Below are 10,969 nucleotides of genomic sequence, written 5' to 3' on the forward strand. Positions count from 1 at the left end.
CTTTTCCCCACCCGGGTCCTAGAGACAAACTTTTCCACAGAGAGGAAAGTGAAAAGAAAAGGGAAAAAAACCTATTTATTTAAAATTATAAAAACAAAAAGAAAATCCTGTGGAATCAGCTGTTAGATCCCAAAGYCTTTCTCTTCCCTCCTGGGAGTAGCTTCCCCTCTGGGGCCCCCAGAGGGGGGGGACAGAGTCTCTCTCCAATAGTTCACTGAAGGATCTTTCTCGCCTGTCGTGCTACAAAAATCCTCCAATTCTCAGATGATGAAGAAAAAAAAATTCAAGGAAAAACAAGTCCAAAGAAAGGGAGAAAAAAGGAGCAGTCCCAGAGAGGAGGCAGCTTCTTTTCCGCTGCTGATCTCGAGCCTCCCCCGGGAAAAAAAAAAAAACAAAAAACAAACAAAAAACAAACAACCAAAAACGTGTGTGTCTTGTCCCTTTCCCTCCCATTGTCCTTGAAGGGAGGAACATCACCAAACAAACCAGAGCAGTCTCAACTAATGTATAGTTACAGAAGGGTTGTTTAACTTTCCTCTAACATAAACAGATGATAGGAATACAATACTCAGCTAACCTAGGACACCACCAAAGTACAATGTAAATTGAATGATGTCTTGCATTGTGTTGCATATTCATTGTCTTTTTAATCTTGCTGTAAATAATTATATATTGCAAATACATAAATATAAACATACATAATTGATCAACTTAGGCTGATAGCCCTAAAAATCACAAAATTGAATATACATTGGTCATTTGCATGAAAGAAAACARCAATAGCAACAGGGTTTTGAGGTTTTGTAAACTATTTAAAAATACGCATTTTACTTTGTTACATAAGRTTTAGCTAACTTCAGATGGATAAGCATTTCTAATTAGATATTTCCTGTTTTTAAATGCTGGCAATATGGTCAGCACCTGAGTTAAACCCTTAAAGCCATKGAATGTTAGAAGAACATTCTAATTGTAATAATGACATTGGTAGAATAGTACCAGTAATTCAAGTTGAACATGAGAAAAAGYGTGTTTATATCTACTCCATTTTTGAAGGATCATTTTTATAAATAGGCCTCCTGTCTCAAGTCAAAATCCAAACAAATTTTGGTATCATAAATATTGTGCTAGATGAWTTTTTTTCTAGATAGATATAAGATAAGATGCCAAAACATTAAATGGAGCTTTTAAGATGTATAAAACTGGTTCTRTTGCACTCCAGGCAGGKTGTTTTTCCCAGCAGTTCTTTACARACCAGAAAAATATTTAAATTTAGATATTGTAGTCTCCATAGGTTTACTACCATGTGTGTCACTTACTTGTGTGCTCATTGCAAGAACCTGACAAAACACAATGCTGGAGTTTTATTGACTCTTTTCACAAGTGTATATACTACAAAATGTGTGTCCCATGATAAAACACACAGATGGTGTGTTTGATGTGACAGAATGATCCCAAATTCTTTCTCTAGGTATGCCCTGTAGTCACACAGCCCTGTGTTTTCCACATATCAATGGGAGACACTTCAGTGGAGCTCCGTGCCCACCAAACACACACACCAACATTTAACCCTCAGCACAATCCTGACACTGGCAAATGAAAGAAGCATAGTATGGCAGGAGCTACATTTTCAGAAAATATTCATCATCAAATTTTGGAAAATTCATTAAATTTCAAAAGTTACTTAGCACTTTCTGAATATTTTACTTACCCTAATTAACATAAAGATAATATCTTTGAACTCAGTCACCTTAAAGATATTAAGAATTTCAGAAAACGCAATAATGTGTGCTACTGGGACAACATTAAAAAAAACCCAAAAAACAAAAACCAAAAGAAACCAAAAAAAAAAACCAAAAAAAAACCCCAACCCTGTCATAAGGAAATAGGCTGGTTTAACAAAGAAATAAAAATATTAAAGTCAGAAGCAGTTTTATTCAATGTTCCTGAAATATGTTTTTGCTCTGAGACCAAATCGTTCTGATGTCTGACATTTCAGCAAATAACTGACTTTCACCCCTTTATAAGAACTACATGAACTCAGATATATAATGACCTTTTCTTYAGTAGATCCGTACACATACTGCCAAAAAGATAAACATCATCCACATATTRTAGATGAGTAGTGAGACACAATGATTTCCCTTCTTTGTTTAAGACTTATGTCTCAGCCTTTAAACATATCTGTGAGATAAATTATTCAACTAATAATATTTTTATAAAACATATTCCCTATGTCTCAAAAGTGGATATCTGGCTTCCAGTGTATTTTCCTGTAATGACACCCATATTAATGGYAGCATCCAATCCTTACAGTAAGTCCTGCAAAAATATATACTTGTAACCTTAGAAGAATACTTCTGATTTCACATCACAAACACTATTGTTGGCATCTTAATTACCTATCTCTACAAAAACTGGGTTATCTTTCAGTTTCTAGYATTTTTAAAGTTCATTAGTTTTTCTTACCTCATCTTCCTCTTACATCTTTTTACTGAGAAGTTAAATATAGCAGGATCACAAAAAATCAGCCCAACAAAGAGGTAAAGAGCAGCATTTCCTGAAATAGGATGGAGCATTTTATATTGCATACGTATATTCATTGTTTAGTCATTCAGTAATTTTCCTTTTTGCAGCCACACATAGCCTGTTTGAGAATGACAGACACTACAGTGACTTGATACTTTTCAACTGATAAAAGGAAGAGATTATAAAAATAAATTATTAAATTCACATTTAATATTCATTAAAGAAAAAAAATACTTTGAAATATAATGGTATCAGATTGAAATAATATAACAYTCAAGGATTCAGTCAACCAGCAAAGCTGTTACAACAAAAGCCTCATTCACCACTGTTTTGCCCTTTTTCATGGCCTGTGCTGCTGAACAAATTGAAAGAGAATCAGAATTGACTAATTTTAATGAGCAACTTAGAATCATTCCATACTGACATCATCATATTTATTGTATCCATTCTGAAACATTTTCATTCTCTAGAAATTTCTAAATTGGAGAGCTCTGCAACTTCCTTTTACACCCTTCAATTCCAACTCCCTTTACCAGTTGTAAGAAAGTTGTATTACGGCTTTCTGAGAAGGGGAGACTCGGATACTGAAGTGTTTATACATTGATAAAATGGGTTCTGGAGTCTCCTGCCTGATAACTGTGATCCATCTGTGGAGTCACACCTGAACAGGGTGTGTACTGTTCAAAACCAGGATATTTTTGAGTTTGCAAACCCATTGGTTGCATTTCTGCAAATGTGTCCTGCATGACCTGGGAGATGTGTGCAGGCTGTACCTGCAGCTGTGCTCACAGTCTCAAAGATTGGATATCTGATCATCTGGACAGTCTCAGGGCATAAACTCACTAGCTGAGTAGGCAAGGGTATGCTCTTGAACAGWAGCATAGCTTGTTCTTTGCCTCTTGAGAGTAGAAAGGCAGCTGTGAGATAAAAGTGTGATGAAACCTGTTCAGCAGATGGCATGGAACTAAAGCCTCCTCAGTGCCAAAMATATTTCTGTCCTAAATAATGCATGTCAGTGATATTTGCATTTACCAGTGCCCTAGCAAGYTCTATTACCAGTGCTGACAAATTGAAAATACGCATAATATTTTCAGAGAAAAAATTAAATTATTCAAAAGTTTGCAAATTAATCACATGCAGGAAATACCAAGTAATTCTTACTTTAATGTATTATTTGATTCATCTTTGATAACACTTTTATATACTGCCACTGAGCTTGGCCTGACCACACATACTGATAGCAGCTGGTTTTCTGGTTGGAAACTCAGCAGCTAGAATAAAAACCYTCGTGGTGTGTGCTTTCAAAGGAAGGCTTCAGAGTTAATAAATTGACAAGAAGGTGAGGACAAACGTGAGACTGCCAAAAGGTATARTGCTCCCTATCACACCCCTAGATAGTCTACCAAGCAGTAACATGTCTGACATTAAATCACCATTATTGCCAGTATTATTAGSTTTAAATTTGTTCCCCTGAAAGATCTCTSAGTTAAATGGGATTCATACTAATATGCATCCTGATTAAGTGGAGKATGTCCCTCTAGAGAGGGCGGCTGAATTCCTGTCTTTTTATGATCTTATCCTTGTTACAGTTTAGCTGCAGCTCAGCATTAAGGTAGGGCATCACATCTTATACTCTCTTAGTTTGCTCTCTGTTGAGAATAGAATTGACTTGTTTCACCTGGAGGTTTAATTATTTTTGTACATTTGTTTGTGTGCATAATTTGGTTTKGCACAGACAACTTGCCATAAAATTTAAAACAATAGCGGATAGATCCCAGGAAAACACTATCTAATTTATATGTACATATATGTTCTATGCATTATACTCAAATATTTACAATAAAATGCTTGCTAATGTTTGACCATTTTCAAAAAATAATGGTAACTGTACTATAGAGGCAGTGAGAAGAAAAGAACCTGTTCTAATGGTTCATAATGTTTTCATGTATTTTGTTTCTCCCATAACACTTAAGAGAGATGAGGTCAAATAATATCTGCAGCTGAGCACAGGCAACAGTAGGAAGCAGAATCTTTGAAATTTTTTTTTAATCCTACATTACTTAGAAGAACAATTTATCAGTTAGATTTCACAATGCTGGAGAGATTCGGAGCCCTTAATGTAGATGCAACACATGGTTTTACTGATTCAAGTGGGTCTGAATCAGTATATTATATAAAATTATTTACCACCATCAAAATGAAATTATGCAGGTTTTAAAACATGAGGGGTTGCAAGACTTTTCTGCACACTTCCTGGTTTACACTGTGCAAGTCACCTGGCCCATGTAGAAAGAAAGGTACTCTGAATTTTAGAGATAATAACATCTCTAAAAGTTAGGAAGATTTGTATGTAGACAACGACTGTTTAGTACCAGAAATTCCTACTTCTGAATCAATAAAGTTTTAGGATGGGCCATTTTAGTCCAGAAAAATGTTCCTTCTTAATCTATTTGCTCAATAAACTTGAAAATTAAAGAAAATGAAAAATGCTAAACCTTCTCCCAGACATAAAATTAAATTTTTCTTTATTTCCTTATGTTATAATCAGTTCATGACATTACTGGTAAAGAAGCTAAGTTGGTATACTGTTTAAATGGACCCTGAGCATTTAATTTCCAAGTACATATATTTTGTTATTATTTATTTACACAGACAYTTTAGATTTTATTAACTACAATAATAATCATTATTATTATTCACATGAAGGTGATGTGATTTTGATGTTGACTGAAGATCTTGTTTATTTTTATTAAAATTAATTTATGTCTGGGAGAACCTAAAATAATTTTTATGATTCCCCTATTTCTGGCATTCTGTGGAATGCTAAAATTCCACTGGACTTTTGGAGTGGAAGAYTGGGAGATTGTTTGCACTTAGAGATAGTTTAATACTATCAGTTTCCTGAGGTTTCCACTGTGTGAATGTTACATTGATGCTTAAGAAAAAAAACCTGCATGATATTTACTTGTCAGTCTGTCACCTTCTGTGACACTTTTGACAAAATAGCCTTTCTTAAGGCTTTTATTTTGGAAATATCATTGGAGTGTATCCAATATAATTAAAATAACACACACATGGACTATTGCCCCATGCATTCCCTAAGCCAATGAGAAATCTGCTGACAAARTAAGACTGGCATTAACAAAGTTAGTCAATTCACTACGTTGTCCTCRGGGAATAGTATTGATCCAAGCACGAGCAAGTGGACTGAAAGAKAAAGTAGTTACAGCAGTAGGCAGAGAGCTCCTGAGGTCTCAAGACAATGWATATTCTTGCGGCAATATTTGCCTGACATGAAGATCCTCACTTCTGCTCACATTCAAATCGTTATTCTTCTCATTGGTTCTTTTCCTCTGCCTGTGTGTCCTCTGGCTGTAATATCACATTGATATTAAATGAGTGTGGGTCTGGGCAAAGGCCACATTTCACACAAGGACTGTCAACTCTAAAACCATTATTGTTGGGAGCAGAAGCACAATTTGTATAGGAACAGAGTTCTATACAAACGGTATAGGACCGATTCCTCACTGAGTGATCTGCAGGAGTCTCACAGTGCACGAACAGGGTGAGCAGAACCAATCTGCTCACCACAGGCAGGATCATCCAAGAGTCCAGGCCATCAGGAATGTCCAACCAACCCAATGAGGCAMCTTGAATACAAGGAACTTGAGCCAGCAAGTCAGGGTCAGGATGTGCAGATCTAAAAAAACAAGGCTATTTTTTTTTGTGGATGGTGGTGAAGCATTATGCTGCAGTTCTTTCTTTTCCTGTTCCATAACTATCCACTGAGAGTAGAAGAAGGTGCCACAGGAAATGAAATTAATTATCTTGTGTCTGTATTTCCTTTTGACAGCCTTCTCTGGGGTGCACCTGCCCTGTCTTCTGCTCAGATCTTTATTTTTAAGATTTGAGCAGCAATCCAAGAATCATGCAATTGAAAAGTAGAGAAAAAAAAAAACCTTGTGGATATTCATCTGGTGAGATACTCTCCAGTCTGACATGCTCGCAGCACCTGTTTATGCCATAGACTTGTGTTACCTTAAGCCCCCAGGATGGCAGAAACCCGTTTTGGCCATGCAGTGGGCGCATCATCAAGACTGCATCTCCTGCTGTCAGCTTGCACTTGACAGAACAGAGCTCTTTGCTTGTGAGTGGCAAACCTGTCTTCAGCTTCTGAGATTAGGGAAACCTGAGCAGCCTGAACCCCTGCTGCCTTGTCCCCATGAGCCCATAAATGAGCAGTACATGGTGATACCCAGATGGCCAGTGTGCACACATGCATGTGCCTGATGTAACTTCACGCTTCAGAACTCACTTCTCACAGCTCTTGCACTGCATGGTTTCCTCCTCCCTACCTCCATGACCCCCACACCCGCTTTGATCAGAGAGATCATCTCAACTTGATGTGCTGGTTTTGGACAGGAAAGTGTACAAGAACAATTAGCATATATACAAGCAAGAAGAAAACATGGACAGAACTTGTGTTCTCTGCCTAAAAAGCATTTCCCAGAGTGCATAAGCTTATTTTTGCTTCTAGTCCCCAAACAAATGCCATCAAATTCCAAAGAAACAATGGATGCAGCCCATGGCACGTATGTACCTGAACTTTTACAGTGTAAGGGAGAGGTACCCTGTTCTGCTTTCCATTTACTCAGGTCAAGTCCTTGGAACCCAGTGAAACCAGCTGCATCACATGGGATAACAATACCTGGATCAAAGACGTCTCACAGCTCACTATGGAAAGCAATTTTTCAAGTTCCTTCCCAGTCAAAATTGCCTCTGTTTGCCTGTCTTTTGCTGTAACATTCTGRGAGATAACAGCATGAGTGACACAGTGACCTGTATATAGTACTGTGTGTGCAGCAACAGGCTTGGGTTCGATGGCAGGGGGTGCTACTGCAAGTGGGAAAATAACCTGAAAGGTTATTTTGGAAAATGTGTCATGATCTTCCAGGGCACCTCAACCTAAAAGACTGGGGGATGCCAAAGACTCAAAAGCTTTCAGTGGGAAGGCCAATATCAGACATTTTGACTTTCGAAGTACTTTCCTCAGGACAGAGCCAACTCATTACAGGCAGGTTCAGTCACCAGATACACAAATTTGCAGTGTGAAAGAAATTTATTCTAAGTGTGCAAAAGCTGATTAAATAAAACATGCTCTGCTCTTGGATGTTGCACCTTTAGCAATGAACTCATTGTGAACTGCTCAGTCCAGTTTTCAGACCTCTGAGATTGGAACAGAAGAGTAATACACTAGCTGCTTATCTGTGGAATGCCAGATTCTTAGAAGCTCAAGGTCTGATGATTCAATCCCTAATTACAAATACATTCTAGTCTCAAGAAGATTGAGAGAGGCTTTTAACAGCACATAAACATATCTTAAGGCAGGTGTCAAGAGGATGGGGCAAGATTCATTTCAGTGACAAGACGAAGGGCAATGGGCGCAAACTGAAACACAGGAAGTTTCATCTGAATATGAGGAAAAACTTCTTAAATGTGAGGTGATAGAGCATTGAAAGAGGCTTTTCAAAAAGGTTCTGGAGACTTCTCTGGAGGTACTCAAAACCTGCCGGGATGTGATCTTGTGTGACCTGCTCTGGGTGAACCTCCTTTGGCAGGGACTTTACACTGGATGATGTCCAGATGTCCCTTCCAATCCCAAACAATTCTGTCATTACATGGAATCAGAGATTAGTGCAGTCTAGTTCAGAGGAATTAGGACTCAGCAGTCCATAGGCTGTGATTAGTGTACAAGATTCATTACTGCTGCTGAGAAAAACTGTGATTTAAAATCCAGCAGTACAAAAACAGAGCAAATGAAAGTATTTTCCCAAAGGTGTATGATAACAAGATAAATGTACCTTGAGACTGAAATCATGCAGAGTTTTCTAAAACTTAATTAAATGGAAGTCCAASTGCTAGAACAAAACCCAAGTGGATAAATGATCTTTATTTTGGACCCTGCAGTGYTAGCCTACGGTTTCTTAAATATTAGCATTCAGGGTGGTTTGTGTGCTGAAGAGGTGAAAATAGAGACAAACTTCAACAAATCWGCCTTCACTTCTGCAAGTTAACTATATAAAACTTCCATAGAATCAGCTGATTATTCTGTGTAACAAGTACTTTTCTGTCATGATTTATTTTTTTTAATAAAACCTAGTTACTATTCTATCTTTTCTATATGGTATATTTAAATAATAAGAATTGTACAAAAGASGTGGGGAAAAAGATTAAAAATAAGGAAAATTACTTCTCCCTATAAGTTCTAGGGGTCCCTAGCATTTGTATTTCAATCTGCAATAGGAAAAATTTACTTCCCATCCCTAAGGGAAAGAAGAAAATCCATTATCTTTGCCAGAAAATAGGAATAGCTTAATCTCTTTCAATTTTAGTCAAGTGGTTCATTCTGATTTTTAAGCARTACATTGTACAGCCCATTGTTCTCTCTTGAAACTTTCTATTGTCTCCAGTTTTGATATTTCATACTCTATCAGACTTATGCTAATGATAGAGCATATATTTTCTCATTTTCATCTCAAAATGTGAAAATACTCAATAACAGAGTAATAGTCACAACTCTGATGTTATGACTGGCTGATTATTGGTTTGGTCACTGCTAATTTTGAAATCCTTKTCGTTATGTGGGCATCTCCATGCACATTATTTTGCTGTGACTTTCTCTCTGTAACTTTTTCTTCATTTCCCCTTTTTMATTTATTAAGTATCATCCACTGAATCATCCTGTGTTTTTATTTATATTGAATACCATATATTGAATACATTGTAATTTTAAAAGTCATTCAAAAATACATACACCTGTACATAACCTGTGGTTGCCTTTGTTCCTTCTGTAAAATTTGTGACATTGAGTAAGTCACATATGAGGTTTGTCCTAAGAATTAGATGTTCTCTTCCTTGTGCTTACCTACAGTACCCATACAGGTATCTTTTGCGTCTGGTAACTTCAAAAGGAAGGAAATTGAAGAAATTACTGAGGTGAAGAAAGAGCTCCAAGAAAATCCTAGTCAACAGCAACAGGTCAGGAACACAAACAGCAGTAACGGGCACCATTGTAAAAGGTTTCTAATTAGAAGCATGGGAAAATATGAAATATAAGATTCTCATATTCTTATTTCAGATAATTCTTTTACACTGATTTTAAGTACAAGGAGRAAAAAAATCCATATATCTCTAGTAAGTCCTTCACAGGGGTGTGGAAATCCACACCACTATTCTACTTGTGTCCAGCACTTTTCTTATTTCACTGGATTTATCATGTTAGCCAGATTTATGAGGACTAGAGGAAGAGCATATAATTGTTTGTGTAGCACTAATGATATAAACACTTCCCTTAGAACTCACTGAGAGCATTCTTAATTTTCTTTTCTTAAAAGTTAGAAAGCCTGCTTATTTTTTCCTTTCCTTCAGTAGTTTAACTACCTAACAAATCTCACCCTTTTGTATAGTTTATCTTTTCTTCTTCATCTTTTTGTTCTCTGCTTTATATCTAACATCTAATGCTGACCTTCATTTAGAGACTGTAGTGTGTTAAGTCTTTCCCTCACAAATAGTGCTGAGAAGTGGATTTTAACAAAGTAAAGGATTTCCTGTGCAGCAACCCATTAACTTTACAAAGAACACAGAAAGCTGCTTACACTAATGAATGTCACTGAAGAGATAAAAAGGAAAAGCACTTTTTTCTTCCAATTCAGAACATATGTGTACCTTTGTCATCTCGAGGTCACTAATCAAGTTTCTGTCAGAGATACTWAAAAAGGAAACTGTCTCAAAATGAAAATTGACAGGAAAAACAAACCTTTTAGAAAGGTGGTCTCACTAAGGATCGGTATCCGTACACCTGCATGACAATGATTGTGTTAATGAGGTGTTATCTTTTAGTATCAAAGGAATTTTTCATGTGTCAAACCTTTCAATCATTGAATCMCTTGGGTTAGTAAAGACTTCTAAGAGCACCAAGTCTCATGTTAACCCAGCACTGCCAAGTCCATCACTATCTCTAACCAATATCTCTAACCATGGCATCTACAAATCTTTTCTTTTCTTTTACATACCTTCAGGGCTGGTCACTCAATCACTTCCCTGGGCAGCCCATTCCAAAGATAATTACCCRTTTGGTTAATTTTTTTCTTAGCATCCAACCTAAATCTCCCCCGGCACGATTTGATTCTGTTTCCTCTTGTCCTATTGTTTGTTTTTTTGGGAGAAACTGACACCCACCTCACTACAATCTTGTTTTAGGTAGCTGTTGAGACCTACACCGTCTCCTTAAAATATGAAAAATATATATTAAATTGTGCTCTTTTCTCTCTCCAACCTGATCTGAGGAAGATTACTAGAAGTTACACACTTGAAATATACATATAATTCCAATTCATATTTTCAATTCAGTATAGATAATAGACAGCTTACAATAGAAACATTT

The sequence above is a fragment of the Malurus melanocephalus genome, unplaced genomic scaffold (genome assembly GCF_030028575.1).
Source record: "Malurus melanocephalus ecotype Western Australia unplaced genomic scaffold, MMel_1.1 scaffold_25, whole genome shotgun sequence".
In the NCBI taxonomy this organism is placed as follows: domain Eukaryota; kingdom Metazoa; phylum Chordata; class Aves; order Passeriformes; family Maluridae; genus Malurus; species Malurus melanocephalus.